The sequence below is a fragment of the Dermacentor albipictus genome, chromosome 9 (assembly GCF_038994185.2).
Source record: "Dermacentor albipictus isolate Rhodes 1998 colony chromosome 9, USDA_Dalb.pri_finalv2, whole genome shotgun sequence".
Classification (NCBI taxonomy): domain Eukaryota; kingdom Metazoa; phylum Arthropoda; class Arachnida; order Ixodida; family Ixodidae; genus Dermacentor; species Dermacentor albipictus.
The window spans coordinates 69,319,147-69,340,961 of record NC_091829.1 but is presented as its reverse complement, the minus strand read 5'-3'; the positions used below and the strand labels follow the sequence as shown (position 1 = coordinate 69,340,961).

Sequence of the window (21,815 nt, the reverse complement as noted above, 5' to 3'; positions counted from 1 at the left end):
ATATAAAGCTGTTGTTCCGACTTCAGAACTCTTGTTGTCGCGACAGAATGCTTCTGTTGCGAAATCAGAATTTCTGTCGTAATGTCAGAAATGTCTCCCAATTAAGAAATGTCAACAACTTCTGTCGTACAACAGAATTTCTGTAGTTGCGACAGGAATTCCTTTTGTCCTTTTCAACCGGGCACTACATAAGCTTGTCGCATCACACAATTTCAGTGCACTTCTGTTGTCATCATTGGGTACATGTTGGGGCGATAGGTTTCCGTTGTGGAACAGTTCTCTGTAGTACAGCAGAAGTTTGTCCATTACTTCAGGAACACTTCTGTTATGACAACTGGGGGCCTGTTGCAATGATAGGCTTCTGTCGTACAACATTTTTCTGTAGTACAACAGAAGTTGGTCGCATTACTTCAGGAACACTTCTGTTGTGACAATTGGGGGCCTGTTGCCACAATAGGTTTCTGTAGTATTTCAACAGCTCTCTGTAGCATTCCAGAAGTTTTTCGGGTTACTTCAGGAACATTTCTGTTGGGACAACAGGGTGCCTGTAGTGATGACAATTTTTTCTGTAGTACTACAAAAATCTGTTGTAGAGCTTCAGCTTTCTGTTGTAACAACAGACATACGACAGACTGTACTTCTGTAGTAGCAACAACAAATGTCTGTTGTACATCATAAAAGTCTGTCGCTCCATCAGGAATCTGTAGTTACTACAGAAAAATCCTGTTGTACAACAGAAATTTCTGTAGTACGACAAAAATCTGTTGTAGAGCTTCAGCTTTCTGTTGTAACAACAGACATACGACAGACTGTACTTCTGTAGTAGCAACAACAAATGTCTGTTGTACATCAGAAATGTCTGTCGCTCCATCAGGAATCTGTAGTTACTACAGAAAAATCCTGTTGTACAACAGAAATTTCTGTAGTACTGAACACAACCTCTGTTGTCATTTTCAACTGGGTACGCAGCGCCGCATGCAAAAACCTCGTGAGAGCAAGGCCGAAAGGCCAGCTTCCTTTGTGTGCATTCCGTATGTCCGCGGTGTATCAGAAGCAGTGCGCAGGGCTTTACGGCCATTAGGTGTTCGAACTGTGTTTAAACCCTCGTACACGTTGGCAAACGTGTTCCCGAAGCCAAAGGACCGCACACCTCCGGACGAACAAAGTGGTGTCGTCTACAAGGTCAACTGCTCGGACTGTGATGCCAGCTACATTGGCGAGACAGGGCGGCGACGTCGCACCCGTATCAAGGAACATCTAAGAGATGCTACGAAAGCCACCCATGCTACACGTGCCAAGACAGAATTGGTTGATCATTGTTTATCAAAGGGACACATGTTTGATTTTAACAATGTAACCACACTAGCACGGGAGCACCGATGGGGCCCAAGAAAGTTCGTAGAATCATGGTTCATCCGTCGTAATCAATCTTCATGTAACTCTAACCGTGGCCCCCTGCCGGATGTTTACGGCACTTTCATAGATAAATAGGATGTATTTCTCATTTGTTGCCATTGTGTACTGACGATGCCACCCGCATAGGTGGCGAAACGTCTATGTTTTTGTTATACTTTGTTGAGTAAAGCCAGTGTAAACAACACTTTGAAGCATGAGTTCCCCTGGCTTTTGGAACATTTTCTCACGTATCCGACTGTATAAAAGCCGACGCGCTTGACCCGCTGATCACATTTTCGACGATCGCCGAGCGTGTTCGCCGCTATCGTTGTGCTATAAGTGTAGCCTGCTTTGTGGGCACAGGTTCGCCCAATAAAAGTTAGTTTTGTCATTCACAGTATTGCTACTGTGCTATTCAACGTCACCACCACGTGACAATATCTGTATCCGCGTTGACGGAACTTCCAAGGTAAATATACCTGGTAGCGAAGCTTCCATAGGAGCCCGTACGTTCAAAACATGGCGGTTCATCACCGGTTCATGAGGCTTAGCGCCATCTGTATGTGGTGGGAACACTTCCGGCGGAAAAAAAAATAACGTGACGCCATGTCCGTTAAAAGCAGAAGTGACGTCATTATGTTTTCGAAGGCGCGAAATTTGTTTTGTTGTTCTTCATTTGGAGCTATATATTCAAATGCCCCGCCATTCGACTGATGGGCGTTTCGAGCTTTCAGCGTGGAAAGCGATGCAGGAAAAGGCCAGCCATACGTTTGTCAAAATCGCATCCCTGCACAGAACATACTTTTTTTGGAGGCCGACGAAAGCTTTAGGTGTAGAGTGCTGATCCTATTGTCGGATGCCAAGCCCGTCGGCCAGCGCAGTCGCACGAAAACAACTACACAATTATCTGGCGGTCGTAACTCACTACTTTTGACTGAACAGATTAAGAAGCAATGAAGCTACCCGCGTCACCAAATTCAGACAAACTTCGACAAGCAAGAAAGCACAAATTGTGAGGGGGGCGTATTTCAACAGATGATACGAGTGCGCCTTTCTGCCCATTTCAAGACGTGCATTGCACTGCGAGTGATAGTGGCGTCAACGCCCCCTGTAGCGATGGGCGCTGAAAAGAAATGCATTTATTAATAATAATAAAATTAAACGTATTTTCTTAACTCATCACGAATATATAAAATAGACTAGGAATTTTATTTTCGTTGAATGAATCTAACTGTGTCTCGTTTGAATTAAAAAACGCGTTTTTCTTTCCCAATGTTTGTTCCCTCCAAACATAGTCGCGCTTCAATCGCTGCTCCCATAACCCCCCATGCTGATGTCGGTGACAATCTGTACTGAACCGCTTTTCGCCCGAAGCTTCACGACCTATTTGAATCGACCTTGGAACTTCCGCGGCAAACTACCTGTAAACGTGACTTTGCGTGTCCTACGAAAAACGATGTCCACCTGCGCTTGTTCCACTGACGTTTCTTTCCTGTTTTTATTTTCTTTGTTGTCGCAGTGCTTCGAAACATCCGACTGCTGTGGAGCAGGGCTCTGTGAGAAAAGCATGTGCTCTTACAACCCGTACGCTGACTACTAAGAGCCTGCGTGGAGAGCCGATGACCACGTGACTTGAGAACGCTGAAACGAGGCCGGATCTCCACCGCACAAAGCAGGGACGACTGACGGCTCACTTCATGCGAAACTACAATTTTCCTGTGGTCCAATGCAAACAGGCAACAGCATGCGCGTTCGAATAAATCAAATTCATTTCTGGACTTGTTGGTCAGTCATGGCAGCAAGTTAACAGTTAACTCGTTGCCTTTCGCACCCGAGCGATCGCGTCACCTCCTTCATGCCGCGTACAATGTACAGAATGGACCACCTCTATCTCCACCGATGCTGTCACCGACAGTACTAACTTTAGGTGTGTGAAAAGCATATGTCAAACCACTCCTCTCTGTAATGTGTTATGGACCTTGAGAGCGTTGACAATAGCATCAACAAAAAGTGCGAGCAGAGGACGGGGCCAAAGAAAGAACCCTTATTCTCTCGTTTTCTCTGTGCTCGTCCTTTGCTCGCCTCGATTAATTTGTTACCATCCAAATAAAGCAATCGCCAAGTGTCGGCAGGATACAGTGACCTCGAAAGTACGGCTGTGTTGCTGCACGCTTTAGCCGTCAGGTAGGCGCTGTAGTTTTCGCCTGTTTGTGGCCTCTCGTTCCTTAAGCTGTTGAGGGGGTTCGGTGGCTACGCTGGTTGCCAGCGCAACGTCGGTTCTGTCCCCATGGGCACTGATCTGTACGTGTTCTGGTTTTCATGATTAGCGGTGGTCCCGGGTTTGGCATCCCTACTTCATCGGCGGCCGCATTGCGCAAGGTTTAGAGCGCCGAAAACGGTATTGTACCTACAGGTTCAGGTGCAACTCTTGTAGTTCGAGGAACTCCGGTATCGACTGATGTCATCCGATTTTACAGGAACAGTGCTTAGCGAGCCAAACATGGTACCCGGAGAGCAAACGGCTGTCGGCGTTTCTTTCTTTCTTTCTTTCTTTCTTTCTTTCTTTCTTTCTTTCTTTCTTTCTTTCTTTCTTTCTTTCTCTCTTTCTTTCTTTCTTTCTTTCTTTCTTTCTTTCTTTCTTTCTTTCTTTCTTTCTTTCATTCTTTCTTTCTTTCTTTCTTTCTTTCTTTCTTTCTTTCTTTCTTTCTTTCTTTCTTTCTTTCTTTCTTTCTTTTTGCGGCGATTGGTGTGTGAGGAAAGCGAGAGCATTCGCTCGCATACCCTACTATGGATTCCACATGAAAAAAAGAAGTATGCGTATATCTCTTTCTTTAAAATAGGGTCGTTAAGAACAGCTGGTGCACAATACCCACCCCCCCACCCCCCTCCCCTCCACCCTTTACTGCGTGTGTCATGTTATAGCCACAGTATCCGTTTTATTGTGATGGCTTTCTTTGTCTCTTCGTCCGTTGCCTGTTGGCTTCGCCTGTATAACAGTACTGTTTCAATCGTTTGTTATTTGATAATGCACGGCAGTGGTGCGCTTAATGGCATTACTTTGTCTGCCCACATGCAGAGCTATAATTAGGCAGTATGGTGGAACCATGCTCACGTGCCCACGAGGCGAGAAACGAACGACTGACCAGCAACCAACGTAACTACGGTAGAGAAATAAAGTTTTGTTTTGAACATAATGCCAAACAAGAAATATTTCACTGGAATGTAGGCGGGTGGTCTGATGCGAATATTTGCTTCAATTGATGAGCTTTTACTTACGCATGCATGCGATGGACATGAATGCGGATAAATGAGTCCCCTGACGACGTGCTGCGGATGACTTGACAGTTAGTGTCCAGACGACAGCTGAGAAAAGTAGACGCCAACGCGTGCAACCTAGCCCTATTGTAACAGAAGTATACTGACAGCTGGAGAAGCTGGCACTGACTCATGTGAACTGCGTAGCAAACACGGGGACTAAAAAAGAACAGACGGTTCTTGTCGTCTGTACTTTCTCAGCCGCCGTATTCGTTGTGCAGTTAATATGAATGTAACCGTAACGTATATAGCTTAACTAAATATATGGGTGCAGGCTAAACACGTCAGAACGTGAGAACACTGTACGTGTGTAAAATCGTGGTCACCGAGCTAACAGCGCGTCTGTTGGGCTCGTTCAAGATTATAGAGCAGCTTTTACTGGATTGAAAATGGTCGCTGCCAAATGTTTCAGCATCAGTATACAATTGTCGCCGAAAATTGCAACGGTGGTTTGACTTTTTTAGCCGCATCGTGAATGGCTTTTTTTTACCGCATCGGACACAGTGAGCACAACAGGAGCGGGTGCCAGATGACCTCGCAATATTCGTAGCACAATGGCGCATTATTATTTGCCCTGTTTTGTGAATACAACTTTTCTAACATAAGCGGTCGGAGCCGACGACGAGAAGAGTGGCGGGTAGCAGCTGAAGTCCTTGGCAACCTTGAAATTTATATAAAGAGGAGCCGATACCATTATCAAGGACAGATGCCGCTCGAAAACTTCGAATGATCAGCCGTCACATCACGTTATCCTTGTGGAACGCTGGAAGTTTTCACAACTACCGATTCCACCATCTTGACTCCTCCCTACGCCTTTGTATTCCAGCTGGGCTCTGTCGTCGCAAGCTACCCTGCTTTGTCGACTATGGCTAGGGGTGGCTTTCACCAAGTCTTTCGCTTACCGAATTGGATGGGCCGACGACGCCTCCTGTGAGGACTGTGGTAACGAGGAGACTTTTCAACACCTTCTTTGTGACTGTCCTCGATATAATTTACAGAGACAATCACTTGCAACCGCGATAGCGCGCTTTGACCAAAGACCTCTCACAGAGGAACTCATTTTCAGATACCGCCATCATAAGCCATCGCAGCAGAGGGCGACGAGGGCACTGTTGCGGTTCTTGAGGGCGACAGAACTGGACAGGCGACTGTAGCCTGAACAGATGTTGATAGTGCTACAAGTGTCAATGTGCTGTGCGATGACAGTGTTCGGTGACAGTGACCGATTGTGATTGTGTGTCTATGCTCCTTCCTTTCCTTATCTCTACTTTGTTTCCACTTTACCTCCCCCTCCCCTCTCTCCCCAGCGTATGGTAGCCAACCGGATTTTTTTTCTCTGGTTAACCTCCCTGCCTTTCCCCTTTCCTCTCTCTCTCTCTCTATAGTGTCACGGATGGCCACGATGAAGGCGGAAAGTTGGCTCTCCAGTTCAGTCGTCGGCGGTCCGTGGTATGAATAAGTGAGAGAGAATTCGTGTAGCCTGATGGAACCACGCCCTTCATTTTGTGGTGGATGCGAGACAAGATGTAAGGTAGACAAAGAAGAACTCTTCTTTAAACACAGGATTATAAAAGTAAATCTTATAAAATACGCATAACCGATTATACTATAAACTTCCGCCGAAGAGGGCGATATCTGTCACAAACACTGACGACTTTGCAGAATGAACGTTAACAAAGTTTGTTGCTGGGCTTGTTGGTTTATGTTTAACTGAATACTGGTAAGCGCAATTCCAAGACGGGACAGGAGATAGACACAGAAGCACAGAACTATTTTAAGCGCTTCGCATTCCTAACTTGCACTTAAATATATTTATATGGGCGTTTTTTATTTCGGCTTCCATCGCAGTCTTCAAAAAAGAAAACTGCATACACGAGTGTTTTTCGCACAGATACACACAGAAATGCAAGTTGAAGTTGAAGTTGAAGAACCCGCTATTCACAAGCGTGGCGATACTTGCGTCAGTGAACCCTCCCGATTTTTTTACCCGGGAAAGAGTTGTTGAGGCTTCCACTGAGAAATGTAAACCTGTCATGCTCTTGCGCACTTGGTGATTACTCCATGCATGTGGCCCTTTACCACACGAATAAATTGTACCGTTTTCACCTGTACCAACCGGACCAAGTTAGCACACTGTTATCCATGGGCACGAGGCCGGGCATTCTATTGTCAGCGCTATTGAAGTTTTTGAAAGCACGTTCTTTTTCTTTCGCTTCCCTCCCCTTTTCCACAAATGTTAACTAGTAAAGAAAACACGAACGACGCCACAAAACGCACAATTGATTAATTGCGGCCCATTAACGCAGCTGGTTTCACGCTTCTTTTCTCAGACCGCAGCTGCAGCGAATCTCTTCAGTCCTGCCTGCGAAGCTCAGTCAACGCGGCGGCAGCGCGATACTTCCTACAAGTCCGTTTTCAGCGGTGATGTTCGTTGTTAAACACTAATATCTGTCATGATAGTTTCACTTAATGTCGGTTATATCTTGTTCAGGGAGGTATTTTCAATAGTTATGTGTTCTTTCTAGTTCATTATTTATAAACTGCGGAGAGTAATTTCCGGGCTACTGAAATAGTGAAGTCCGCCGTACTGCGACCACTCAGAACATTTCCGATAGCCCAAAGAACCGCGAGTTCCTTCGTCTTAAGATAGGCCTAATGAGGGATGAATGAACGAGAACGCGAAGTATGGTGATATTTTATAGAATATTGGGAGGAAGAAGCGAAGTTGGGAAGGTCTTATCGTGCGCAGAGTATGTAACAGCCAACCTAGAGGGCGAGAGTAACACAACGTGCACCGAGGCAAGGGAAACACTGTCGAAGTCGCTATGGGGAATGCAGGTGAGATTAGAAAATTTTTCAAGCACAAGATCTATAGTAGCCCGATGCAGGACAACGGGAGATCGCTGAAAGAGGCATTGGTCTTAGTGAGGACGTATATAAGATGACCGCGGCGACAATTAAGAACGGCAGGCAACCCTGCAGCGGCCACTGCATAGTTTTCTCAGTGAACGAAATTGTTGGTTCTGAAATTCGGAAACTGCAGAATGGGTTTCGAGGGACGCCGTAGTGGATGAGTCCGGGTGAGATTTCACCGCTTGCGGTTATGTCACGGGCACCCAAAGAAGGGTACGTTGGCATTTCTTTGGACGCGATCGCCGAAGACGGGGATGGAAACCGCGACCTTGTGTTACCCAACGCCAGGGCAGCTGTGGAACCTCGCTGGGTCTCCACGTCTTGCTGGCAAAGCTTCCTTTGCGTACGCGACAGAGGCAGCAGCTGAAAAAATGTTGGCTGTGTGTCTGAATGTTGTCAGGAGAATGAAAAAAGGAAGTAGCAGTTTCTTCCGAAAGGCGAAGCACCGATTCCGATAGCAAATTAGCGCATAGCTATACGAAGTAAGGATGGTAGTTTTATCGGTTGTATAAACTTGTAAGCATTCGCTGACTAAATTAACAAGCATGGTGTCACACGTGCACATGGTAAGCATTTTATTTATTTAGTTATTTAGTTATTTATTTATTTACCTATTTATATGTTTGTTTTTTATCTACTGATACTGCAATCCCAGAAAGGGATTTCCGCTATGTTGGTGTATAGATACAAGCACGGATCAAATATTTATAAAAAGCCACAAAGAAAGAGAGAAAACAAAGGCCGCAAAACAAACAAAATAGGTCAGCATTGGAGACAAAGTTCAATGATGGCAGTGAAGCATAGGAGTAGTCAAAGCATTACAGTAAGGCTTATGGCATATCTTAATTATTCGAGAACACACAAAAAATTTAATGACTGAATACATCTATACAAAATATAAGGGGTATAAAGTTGATATCAAAAAGAAGTTAGTAACTATATGGGCAGCAAGAAATTAATACAACAGAATATAGATGTTAACGGACACTGAGGCTTCTGGTGAATGACGTCAGAGATTGCTTTAGTACTTGATCGTTAGTAAGCCGATTCCGTTTCGTTACTGTTCTTGGAAAAAATGAATATTTGAAGCAGTTATTACGCTGACGAAAAGGGGTGATTGTAAGATTATGACGTTGTATTGTAGTGTAACCTGAAGAGAAGCATATTAGTCCGTCAATATTAATCTTAAGATGACCTTTGATTAATTAATATCAGAAGGTAAGCCGGGAAATGCGATTTCTTTCGTATACAGATGTGAAACCAGCCCTGTTTAGCAGATCAGTTACTGATGTGCGTCCATAGTTATCGTAAACAACACGAACTGCTTTCTTTTGTACTTTTTCAATTTTATTAATGTTCGTTTTAGTAAATGGATCCCAAATTATCGCCACGTAATCTAATAATGGAAGTACAACCTATTTGTAAGCTAGGAGCCGGACTCTGGGTGTGGAGAGCCTTAGTGCTCGCCAAAGAAAAAAATAGTTTACGATTAGCATTGCTTATCACCTGATCAATATGTTTAGTCCAGTCAAGGTCGTTAGTAATACATAATCCTAGATATTTGTATTGTGCAACTTCGGGAAGGATTCTGTCAGCAAAAGAATATTGGAATATGAGGAGCTTTTTCTCGCGAGTTCTTCTGTTGTAAACGGTTTTTTTTTTTGAAAATTTATCGGCATCTGCCAAGCATCACACCATTAAGTAATCTTTTGGAAGGCCTCGTTCAGTGTAGTTTGATCTGACACAGTTTTAATTTCAGAGTAGAGCATGCAATAATCCGCGTACAATTTAGTATGAACTGGAATGTCTTTTACGATGTCGTTTACATAAATGATGAATAGAAGTGGCCCAAGCACCCAACCCTGAGGGACGTCAGATAGAAAGAGAGCAAATGATAAAGGAAAGTTAGGGAGGTTAACCAGGGCTGAACCTGGTTTGCTACCCTACAATGGGGAAAAGGAAAAGGGGGCGGAAAGATTAAATGAAGACGACAAAGTCTACTGGTGATATTGTTCGGTCACTTAGTCCAGATCACAGACGCTGACTCAATCCAGTTGCTTTCAAATATCGCAGCAGCGCTTTTGTGGCCTTCTGTAGCTGCGATATGCGAGGCCATGGTCCCAAGATCTTGTTAACGGTGAACGGTGTTCTATCTAGCTGATTGAGAGCTGTGCAGAGGTCATACCTTTCGTTTCCAAATTTTGGGCAGTAGCACAGTAGATGTTCTATAGTTTCCTCGGCACCGCAGGCATTGCAGTCGGCAATATCAGCCATTTCAATCAAAAAAGTATATGCATTGTTGAATGCGACGCCCAAGCGTAAGCGGCACAGCATTGTTTCCTCATATCGTGGAAGCCCTGGTTACAGCCGCAGTTGCATAAAGGGGTCGAGGGAATGCAATCGATCTTCGTTGAATTCAGGTATGTGCCACTTCTCTAATGTCATACGGTGTGCTAGCTTGCTGAGGTGTTGGGCTGCGTCGGTCCGCGATAAAGGTACAGATACAAGGGTTGCTCCTTCATGTGCTTTCATGTCCGCTCCGTTAGCGAGGTCGTTGCCAGAGATGCCGCAATGGCCAGGCAGCCACTGAAACACGACGTCGTGTCCTTTCACTATCATACGATGGTGCATTTCTCGTATCTCCGACATTACTTGTTCACAGGACGCGTGACGAAGAGATGACAGAAGACATTGTAAGGTCGCCTTCGAATCGCAGAATATTGCCCACAGATTAGCGGGTTGTTTGTTAATGTAATCAACGGCACCTCAGTGAGCAACAAGCTCCGACCCGGTCGATGTTGTCAAGTGAGAAATCTTGTATCGGATACTAATTGATCGTGATGGTATAACCACTGCGCCGGTGGAGCTGGTGCGAGTGGAACAGCCATCCGTATATATGTGGACTCGGTCAAAGTAGAAAGTGTTCAAACAATCCAGACCTTTGCTTCAGGGCCAAAGAAGGCAGGTCTGTCTTCTTATCCCTGGAACCATAAGACGCACTCGAGGTTGTTTTAAACACCACAAAGCTGAGGTTGAACGAGCTGAGGGTGTGAAGCCTGATGGTAGACAGGCACGATGGATGCTGATCTCGTTGGAGAAGGACGCCTGTGGTCGTCGTTCTGGCAGGCAGGCAAGAGAGTTTGGTTGCACGCGTGAAACATGACGAACATGGGCCCTAAGCGTGTCGGTGCTAATGCAAGTCGTGATGGGATGGTCTCGAGCCATTATAATGGTTCCTGCTGTTGAGGCACTTCGCGGAAGTCCTAGGCAAACACGTAGTGCCTGTGCATGCACGCTCTGAAGTTCTCGAAGATTTGACTTGAATGTTTTAGCAAGGACGGGAGAACTATAACGTAGCAATCCGATAAAAAGTGCTCGATATAACTGTAGCATGGAGTGCACTGACGTTCCCTATGTTTCCCCGGCGATGAACTTGAAGACATGAACAATAGATGTGAGCTTCTTCTTCAAGTGGGCAACGTGAGGGCTCCAAGAGAGGTCCCGGTCTACGATGACACCCAAAAACCGATGATTTCTTTTGTAGGAGATAGGCTGGTCATTGATGCATACTGGATAATGAGACATCACTTTTCGTGTAAAAGCGACTATTGCACATTTTTCCGTTGAGATGGTAAGGCCTTGTCTGTGAAGATCGTGACATGCCTGCGTTACTGCTTTCTGTAGCCTTGCGCGAACCTGTAGGCGAGTGACCGCTGATGACCAGACGCAGATGTCGTCGGCGTAGATTGAGACACTCACTGTTTCTGGTAGGGATTCGGCGAACCCAAGAAGCGCGACGTTGAAAAGATAATGGCTTAGAACACCACCTTGGGGAACTCTTCGGCATATGTAGTGGTCGGTGGTCGGACCATCTTCCGTACGAACGAAGAAGGACCTTCGTGTCAAGTAGTTTCTAATCCATCGATACACTCACCCTCCTAGTTCAATTGTAAGAAGTGCGCCTAGAATGGGTCGAAGGGAAACGTTGTCGTAAGCGCCTTTCACGTCCAGAAAGAGCGCTACTGATAATCGTTTTCGAGATTTTTGCTGTTCTACAGAAGACACTACATCGATGACACTGTCAATCGATGAACGGCCTCGTCGAAATTGCGCCACAGAGTCAGGGTAAATTTTGTGGTGTTATAGGTACCATTCGAGACGCATGCAGATCATGCGTTCCATGAGCTTCACGACGCAGCTGGAAAGTGCTATAGGCCGATACGATGTCAGTTCAAGCGGAGACTTTCCTGCTTTTAGTAGCGGTACCAGGCGGCTGCGTTTCCATTCCTGTGGGACGACACCATCTTGCCATGAACTATTAAAAAGGCTGAGGAGTTCTCTTCGTGCTTCTTGGCCTAGGTGGCGCAAAGCAGTATATGTCATGGCATCGGGCCCTGGTGAAGAAGAGCACCTGCAGAGCGCCATAGAAGCCTCTAATTCTTCCATAGAGAATGGGGCCTCCATACTTGTAACTCGTGGACCCCGGATGTTGCTGAAAGCCATGTCAGGGACTAAAACAGTGCCGCCTGCGATTTTCGCGCAAAATTCCTCTGCAACGTCTATCTCACGGCGGTTTTGATGGAGAGCAAGCGCGTTAAAAGGGTGTCGTTGCTGGGGACTTGAGCAAAGGCCCCGTAGCGTACGCCACACTATGGCTTGCAGGGGTCTAGTCACTCGCAAAAGCATTTCCATCTTAGATCCGCTAGCTTATCCATTCGGCGTTTTATTCGGCCTTTTGCAAGCGCCGAGCTTCTCTGAGGTCAAGAATTGACTTTGTGCGCCTGTACTTCCTTTCAGCACGCGTGCAATCTTGCATTGCGTCTGCAATTATGTCTTCTAATCTGCGCGCGATATCTTTCTTGCAGGTGTCTTCTACTCGATCTTGAAAGACTGACCAATCGATTTGGCGAGATACATCCGGTAATGCGGCGTCTAGTGCATCGATTCTCACATAGGTCGGAATATGATCACTTCCATGGGTTTCAATATCAGTGAACCACTGCACGCTAGAAGTCAGGCAACGCGACACCAAAGTCAAGTCAAGGCAGCAGCTGTACATTGTTCCTCAGAGAAATGTCGGACTTCCGTCATTTATAAGACACAGGTTGTGGCCTGATGCAAATGATATTAGTGACCTGCCCCTCGAATTTATCCTGGAGCTTCCCCGTATATGGTGGTGAGCGTTGAAGTCACCTGTTATTATCCAAGGACCGGGAGTAGCAGCCATAATATCTTCGTGTCTTTTGCTGTCAAACTGACTTGTTGGGGATAGGTAGACGCCAATAATAGTAAAAGACAGCCTCTTCTTTTTCACACTAACACAGACGTATTGATTGCCGTCTTGTGGCGCTAGGGTTGCGAAAAATACGTTAAGTCCTTGCGAATGTAAACCAGAACCTTACTACTACGGACACACGTGGTTGAAACAAACGGTTCATGTCCTGATAGTCTTATGGAGGCTGATAAGTTCGGTTCACATATCATCAGTATATGAAAATGGTAGTCAAACACGAATTGTCGAAAATCCGAAATACGTGACCTCAGGCCTCTCGCATTGCATTGGAATATGGAGGCACTTCTGACATCATCCCGGAACGATCGCTCTTGCTGTCGATGAACCATGGTTCTGCTGTAGAGGTTCTCAAGCACTGGACTTCCGAAGGCTCGCTAGAACCGGATTGATGGCGTCCAGCACTTGCAACGCACTTCGAGCTGTTGGTGTCTGTAGCTTGTCCAGAAGAACACGAATGGCACTCACCAGGGAGCTGATCATGACAACAATTTGTTGATCTTGATCCCTCAGTTTATCAGGAACAGTCGAACTGTCCCTTGCTGTAGAAGTCTGATTTTGCTCAGTAGGAGCATGTAGCCTCGGGAGTGCAGGCCAAGCGTCAGCACCCGGGCTGTTCGTTGCACCTTTGTCCTTTGAGCTGACTGCGTTTGGCCTGGGCGGAAGAGTGGGTGGTAACGCACGTGGCTGGCGCTCTGCGGACGCTTTGGAGGTTCCTGATCGACGTCGGCGACGCCATCGTCGCCGCCTAATAGATGTTGCTGCTTCTCGGTGAGACGAATGGTCTCTAACCATTTTCTTCATTATTGCCATTTCCTTGCGAATTAAAGGGCATTCCTTCGAGGATGCATCGTGAGGGCCGCTGCAGTTTGTGCACTTCAGCACACTGGCCTCGCACGTGTTAGTGGTGTGGGGCCCAGTGCAGCGAGAACAGACGGTAGTGTTCTTGCACACACTACTCACATGCCCAACTTCACGCACTTCCAACACTGCAGCTGTTTTCGCATGAAGGGGCGAACTGCGTGTCGGAAGTGGCCCACTTTTACATGCGATGGTAGGGATTCGCGTTTAAATATGATTTTGACACACCTTGACGTGCCGAGACGAAACGCGTTTGTGATTATGGTGTTTTCTGTAGGTGGCTTGATAAAGATCGACAGATCAGAGTCGACAATGGTCTCGTCAACATCGTAAATCACGCCAATACTGACTTGTTCGCGCAGCGGAATCTGGGGGCGGAATTTCATCCCGTCAAGTTCCGTGACATTGCGCAAAGAATCCAACGCAGCCGCGAGTTCTACGTCAATCACTAGGACGTTTTTACGGGTGTTCACTCTGATGTCTGATTTCATTGGGAACTAGTGCATCTAGATGTGAAGACACTGCTCGCCTATTGAGGCCTCTGAGTTTGTCAGTAGCGAGAACTGGCGTGAACAGGATGGTGTGCTCCTCGATATTCCGCGAAGATCTCACGGTGTACTCAGTCGAATTCGAGGATGCGCTGAGAAACGTTCGCTTTGCTTTACGACTCCGCGCCAGCTCGAAGGCGTCGTCACCAGAACCGTCACTGCTGACATAGTACTGCCTGGTGTCGTCGCTGTCAGTGTCGCTCTCGGCGCCGTTGCGATCCCTGAAGGCAGCCGCCGTGGGCACTGCCGAGTCCGGCGGACGCGGGTGAGACTCCGTCTCCATCGCAGTTAATGAGGAGACAGCAGTTCACTGGCAAAGTCTAAGAAATCCACAAAATAAGGTAGAGCTGGGAGACTCAGCGTTCTGCCTGATAGGCACTTTCGAGGGACGTCAAAGTAAACTGTAAGACTGAGATGAATGATCACCAAAAGTGGCATGTTTGTTGACGGTCTCAAGTATGTTGCAATCCAATTAGTAATCTTCCCATTGGTATTGTGCTATTAATTTTGGGAAGCAGCTTTCTTGTGAGAAACGTTAAAAAATGCTTTTGCGAAATGCATAAAAATGACACCTGTTTGTTTCCGTTATTAATAGAGTTAGCAAAGTCATGTACAGCTTGAACTAATTGAGCGCAAGTAGAACAACCTTTCCGCAATCCGTGCTGAAGACTTGTAATAAAATCATGTCTTTCAAAAAAATCAGAGATGTGGGTCTGCATTATGTGCTCCATAATTTTGCGAATTGTCGATGTTAGTGAGTTTGGCCTATAATTATTTACGCTCTCTTTTTTACCGTTTTTATGAACTGGTTGAACCCTGGCCGTCCTCTAGTCGTTCGGAACCTGTCCTTCATTTAGAGGTCTCGAAAATAATATAAACAAGTACTAGGCTACCCATTCTGCATACCTAGTTAGGAAAGCATTTCGTATGTTATCGGGTCCGGGGGACTTCTTGGTATCCAGATTCAAAACCATTTAATGAGAGTAACATGAACACATCTCGCTGAATGACCGCGGGAACTCCTCTCAAAACGCTGGAGTGAGGAACTGCGGCAGCTGCAGCGAGCGAATCGAGCCTTCGTGCTGCCTCTCGATTCAACGCGAACCAAAAGTCGAAAGCACAGCGCGTATACTGAGCTGCCGCCACTACGCGCACTCTGCAAACATCGCAGATCGCTTTCAAGATACAGCGCCCGCATGGCCGCGCCGTAGGCAGCAGTCGCCGCAGAATAACGGCCACCCGTCCCTCGCCTCACGCCAGTGCGTCGCGCGCGACAGAAGAGGGCGCGCTTTCGCTCCGCTTTCCTCGCTAGCTCGCTCGCGCGCGTAAGATTGAGCCGCGTTCACCGGCACACCGTCGGACGCTTTCACTCACACGTGCAGCATACGGCGCCCGCCGATCGTTTTAGAGCCTTTGGAATTTATGCGGAACATCACGGCGACGGCGACGGCGACATCAAAAATGCGCCTAGAATATCCATATAATTGCTATGGCAATACAAACCCCTGTAGTAAAGTATCAATGCCGCAGGGGGCTCTACGGCGAATCAATCTGGCATTCGTTACTTGTTTACAAGTTTCGCTCAGTGAGCTTGGACTGTTTAGGCGCTAGCGTAATGCACATGTACTGGAAAATAGACACACGCGGGCGCACGAAAGCACCTACGCACGCTAATCAATTATTGATAGGCACTTCTTTATACAATCATCTCTTTTTCCCTGCTGGGCTGCGCTTAGGTAATCGCCTTGGCCTTTTCTGGAACACATAGTGTAAAATTTGAATTTGAGCGACAGACCGTGTTGACTCATGGTTTTTTATTTCTGCCTTCTTTCAGAAAAGGAAAGTCTAATGAACCTGTCCAAATCCCAGTGCGTCTTTATGAGCTGCCTGCTCTTGGTGTGGATACCCTTTGCAACGGGTGCATTGGTATATATACATACGCTTTCTTTATGGCAGTCATTTTGCATAGCCCTTCCTTAAACAGTGCTTGTCGAAAGAACTAAATTGCGAACTGTCTACTATCTCCGATTTATAGCACGCCGCGATACTCGCCATCAATTAATTTTCGGGTCTTTTAAATGAAGTATGTTCGTTAGTGGTATTTACATCGAAGATTCGATGCTTCTATGGACTCCACGCAGGCTCTCGGCGCAATGATTACTTATAACCCTGGTCTGTAGAGCTCTAACGCCGTCGATCTTTACAGTGGAGCCTCTTTAAAAAAATTACGTTCCGGGGTTTTCACGTGCAAGAACTGCACTATGAATACGAGGCGCGCCATAATGTAGGGGAAGCGGAAATAAGTGTTAGCACCCTGGCGTTGTTTATCTTGCAGATAAATGGAACTATACACGCAAGCGTTATTGCATTCCACCCCCGTTAGAATGTGAACCACCGCGGCTGGGATCGAACCCCGGACCCTATGCTCAGCAGGGCTACTCCAACGCCGCTGAGCTGCTGGGGAGCACAGTACGGCATCTTTTAACGCGACAGCGTTAAGGAGCTCGTGTCGCAGAAAAGCCGGTGTCGTCGGTGTCGGTGTCGGCGGCGTTGGCCGTGAGCGATAAATCCCAGTAGGCACTTCATGAATAAAAATCAACTTGCAAGATGCGCGGGGTGGGAATCGAACCAGGGTCTCCGGAGTGTGAGACGGAGACACTACCACTCAGCCATGAGTTCGATGCTTCAAAGCGGTACAAAAGCGCCTCTAGTGAATGCGGTGTTGCCTTAGAAACGAGCTGTTTCTAAGGCTCAGGCGTGCATCGCTTGCTCAGGCGCACAGTTCGTTGCCGCGCCGAACGCGGCGTTGCTCGACCCTCACCGCGTCCGATGCGGGGCGCGTAGTCGCTGCGCCGTAGCCCATTGTCTTACACCCCTTGGCGAGTCGACGGGAACGCTGTCGCGTTCCACTCTTGAAGGCGAAGCTTAAGCGTCCTCCAATTTTTGCAACAGTGATATCAATCCGAACGTGCCCCCGTACTTTGCCTACAAGATGAGCAAAATTATATTTTATTCGATTAATTAATTATGGGGTCTTACATGCCAAAACCACTTTCTGATTATGAGTCACGCCGTAGTGGAGGGCTCCGGAAATTTCGACCACCTGGGGTTCCTTAAAGTGCACCAAAATCTAAGTACGCGGGTGTTTTCGCATTTTGCCCTCATCGAAATGCGGCCGCCGTGTCCGGGATTCGATCCCGTGACCTCGTGCTCAGCAGCCCAACACCATAGCCACTGAGCAACCACGGCGGGTTATTACTTTTTTTATTCAATATAAGCCCGTAATTTGTCACAATGAATTAAAATAAATCAAGCTCAAGAGTGTGGCGCTGTCAAGCGCGTCGCTTCGCAATGAATAAAACGTTGTAATAGTTTAATAGTTTACCAGCAAGAATGTTTACGGCTAGCAGTGACATCATTCAGGCAGGCCTCTTGCGAGCAAACGGGAGTATAGACAAGGCAGTGATGATGATCATGATTTGGGATTTTTATGGCGCAGCAGCCTGCACGAATGCTGCGCCATGAAAGAACTTAGAACTTAGAAGGGCAAGTATTTCATATAGAAGTGCTACCTTCTCACTATAGGACTGCCATATACATTGATGAATGTAAAAAAGTGTGAAATAGATATAGTAAAAGTATATGGAAAACTACTAATAAGAGGTCCAACAGGTGGAACATCGTTGCGTACCCTGCGCGGAAAAAGAAAAAAAGGATACAAGATAAAGAAGGCCAGACGAAAAGTGAATAAGCCCGCGTACGCCAATAACAGGCACGCACACACGCGCACAATCTAGCGTTGCTTTCGGTTATGAACTGCACTACAACTTCACTGCAAACCACCATTTCGGACCGTAAGCGTAGGTGGGTGCAAATGAAAACATGTATTACGGTAGCATGATATGACGGTAGCATCTTAATGGGAGTACGGCTTGCGCAAGAAATATAGACCTTCATGGTAAATGCGATGAAGAAACCACGAAATGATACGGACCTTCCAGAATAGATTCTGGCAGGAGTAATTGTCGGTTATTTGCATTGGGAGTGAAACCATCTGCAGTTATATAATTTCCCTCTCCACGAAGTACACCGATTCATGAAGACGAACACGCCTGAGAGTATAGTCACGTTCTAAAACATGATTTCTTGCGTGTTTTGCTGTCTACATCACACGAATCAAAACGTCGTGCAGAAGCATCGGTAGTAGAATTGTGCGCCTGTTATACACGCGGAAATGTGAAAGACAGCGTTCGGTGATGAACCATAGAAGAAGACAACTCGATGAGGCTGACTAAAGCGCAGCGGTGAAAATACGCCGATTCACGTGCAAGCCGTTCCTCGAATTTATCGATTTATTTCAATTATAATGAAGAACTGCCACACTTTGTGCAATAGGAGCGGTCTCGCTTGCACTAATAGCTTGCACAAGCGTCCAGCGGATGCTTTAGGCAGTGTGGAAAGCGTGTCGCTGCGCCCTATAGATATTTCTACGTGACCATATCCTGAAGCAGCATGACAGCCTTACGGCAATGAAGGGCGCCTCTGCAACCTTTATTATATTTATTTTTATGTTATCAACACATATCGTTGCTTTTTACTGAACACTGCATGAGCAGTTAGATAATTAAAAAATTGTGAATACGCGGTGGTGAAAGCGCAACAATAGCGTTCGCGACGAAGGCAACGCTTAGACTGGAATACTCGTACCGCTTGCTGCGTGAGACACGTGCATTGTGAGATGTGCATTTCGTAATTCCGATTAGATTTCCTGTGGTGACTTAAGGATCGTTTCTTAAAAGCACTTGCATATTGGATTTTTTTCCCCAGGAAAGTATGTCAACTCCAATTTCGTCATTGCAAAGAACGCGGAGGACAAAGGGCAGCGCCGGCTTCGATACTCCGTTGTGCAAGTTGACAGGAGAACCGGTAAGCTTGACGTATATGTACGCCTACCTGAGGCGCACCCGTCCTATCGCCCAACTTCCACCAGTTCGTTTCTCTCCACTGACGAATGAGTTCCAGCGACTTGACTCACTACAGGATTGAGCTTAGTGATTTGCCTAATTCCAAAATTGGGCCTTCAACTCGACGCGAGGCCTACAAAGCTGTACTTCATTTCTTTTAGAGTACAGAAATTGAGCTTCATCTCCAGTGCTTTGTGTAGGTTAAAACGTCTTGTGGCTTTGTATTTCTGGTCAAACCCCTCCTCCTCCTCCCCCTCCTCCTCCTCCTCCTCCTCCTCCTCCTCCTCCTCCTCCTCCTCGTCCTCCTCATTTACTTCCTCCTCCCATTACCCCCTGTTTTTCTCTTCTGTCCAAGCGGGCGGACGTGATGCTTCTTGAGAAGAAAGTTGCTAACCTGCCTCTCTTTCGGCTCAGCTGGTCTTCATATATGTTTAAATGATAAATGACTTTAATCAACAATACAAGTAACATCCTGAGACAGTAACATACTGAGACAACTGCACCCTGTAATCTTGCCTTCTCTTCGATCGGTTCTGGATGCCACGTGATAGACAGCATCATTATAATACCTATTGAAGATCTGAACGAACAGGAACGCTTCAATGATGGTGTCACTATAAATTCAAGCTACGTCTTTGTGGCTTTAGGCAATTGCATAGGAGGAAGGCAGCAATCCGAGAAAAGATAATATTGCGGTGGGAAATGCATGTTCGAGATAATAACGGCAGGATTACTAATGCTACCTACGGCCGTAGTGAACGGCGATTCCATGACTGCTGGAGTAATATGATGAGTATAAGGATGAATATGAGTTCAATAGACGCGAGCATTAATTCATGAGCAGAAAGTGGTGCGGGAATCTCCCTGCAGATTCTTCATGCAACGCACGGCCAGCAGCATGCATTTGCACCGTCATGCGATAAGAGCCGCATGCCCAGATATCCACACCAAGCATAACGCCCTGTCCAGGGCCAGTCTCGCTGCAACCGACCTTGTTCATCCATCGCACGCTTGAGAGCAGCACAATAACATTGCGCAATCGCCCCGTCACGTGGTATTTTTTTTCATATTTTGCGGGCTTTCTTTTGAACGCGGAAAAAATGACCACGCGAGATATATCGTGTTGCAAACAGTTTAAAGAGAGGTTTCTCAAGGTGCTCTGCAACTTTGCGTATCGCACTTGGGGTCTACAGCCAATGCATGACAAGTTGAATAATTAAACTTAACTAATCCTTTAGATAAGGGGAAAAAATAGCCTGGGTAACTCCAGGCAACTCCCAACATTATGCATTTCGTTCAACTCGCGTCCGGAGTCCCTTTCATTTTTAAAACTTTGGCTCAAGTTGTGTGGGACAACCTGTGTATTTATAAGACAGTGACGCAAGTGCGCTTGCGGGAAGACGATCATCGTTTATTTTTTGTTCTTCTTGGGTGTTTGCGGAATTGTGTAGCGGCAGCATGCTCCCGTTGAACAGACTGTCAATAACCAATTTCACTTGGAATTATGAAGGCGATTCAAACAAATGATGATTTATCACGGTGCACGAGGTGAAGACGACATCGCACGAGGTGAAGACGACATCCTCAACAACGTCATGAGGAGCTCCAGAGTTGTTTCGAAAGGGGATGAAAGGAAATTCGCCGACACATGTTGGAGTCAGTTGATGCAGGTCAGAGGTAATAATAATTGCAGGGAGAGAGGCCTTCGTCCTGCAGTGGACCTAAAATAGGGTAGTGGTGATGATCATGATGACATCACGTGGCATAACTGACACCAAATAAGGACAGTTTCTAAACTTCGTCGAGCTTGTGAGTGGAAACCTTAATGTAAATACGATCGCGAACTGAATGGGAAACACCGGTGTCTGTCTTCCAATTATGCACTATATAATGTTAATATTTGTCTCCGCGGTGACGTCACTTCCGCGGGAAACTACCTGTAAAAGTAACTTTGTGCGTCCTGCGAAAAACGATGTTCACCTGCGCTCGTTCCACTGACGTTTTCTTTTTTCTTTTTATTTTCTTTGTCTTCGCAGTGCATCGTAAACGATGATTGCTGTTATCGAAGGGTCTGTCGGTTCCACAAGTGCGCCCATCACTTCGCGTTGCCGATGCCCACGTGACTTGAGAACGGCGATACCAGGCCGGATCTCCACGACACAAAGCAGGCTCGACTGACGACTCGCTTCATGCGAAACTACAATTTTCCTGGCGTCCAATGCAAATCGGCAACAGCATGCGCGTTCCAATAAATCAAATTGATCTCTCGGCCTGTTGGTCAGTCATGGCAACAAGTTAACAATGAACTCGTTGCCTTTCGCACCCGAGCGCTCACGTCACCTCTTTCATCCCGAGCACAATGTACAAAATGGACCACCTCTATCCTCATCCCTGCTGTCACCGACAGTAAAAACTTTAGGTGCGTCAAAAGCGTAAGTCAAACCGCGCCTATCTGTAATGTGCTATGGACTTTGAGAGTGTTGACAATAAAATGAACAAAAATTGCGAGCAGACGACGGGGCCACAGAA

At 46.5% G+C, this 21,815-nt stretch overlaps 1 protein-coding gene and 2 long non-coding RNA genes across 17 annotated transcripts in view; 2 read left to right on the top strand and 1 right to left on the bottom strand.

Moving 5' to 3' along the window:
• Window positions 1-3,173, top strand: part of LOC135908595 (uncharacterized) — a 41,194-nt gene extending 38,021 nt beyond the window's left edge. For both annotated transcript variants that reach the window (XR_010566369.1, XR_010566368.1), the window contains one exon: window positions 2,915-3,173. This is a non-coding gene — a long non-coding RNA (uncharacterized lncRNA). The remainder of the gene's footprint in view (window positions 1-2,914) is intronic.
• Window positions 1-21,815, bottom strand: part of LOC135908575 (E3 ubiquitin-protein ligase Topors-like) — a 323,708-nt gene that overhangs the window by 145,239 nt on the left and 156,654 nt on the right. The window lies entirely within an intron of this gene.
• On the top strand, window positions 6,991-21,554 carry LOC135908596 (uncharacterized). Its single transcript, XR_010566370.1, has 4 exons — window positions 6,991-7,131; window positions 16,157-16,248; window positions 19,150-19,248; window positions 21,323-21,554. It is a non-coding gene; the product is annotated as an uncharacterized lncRNA (long non-coding RNA).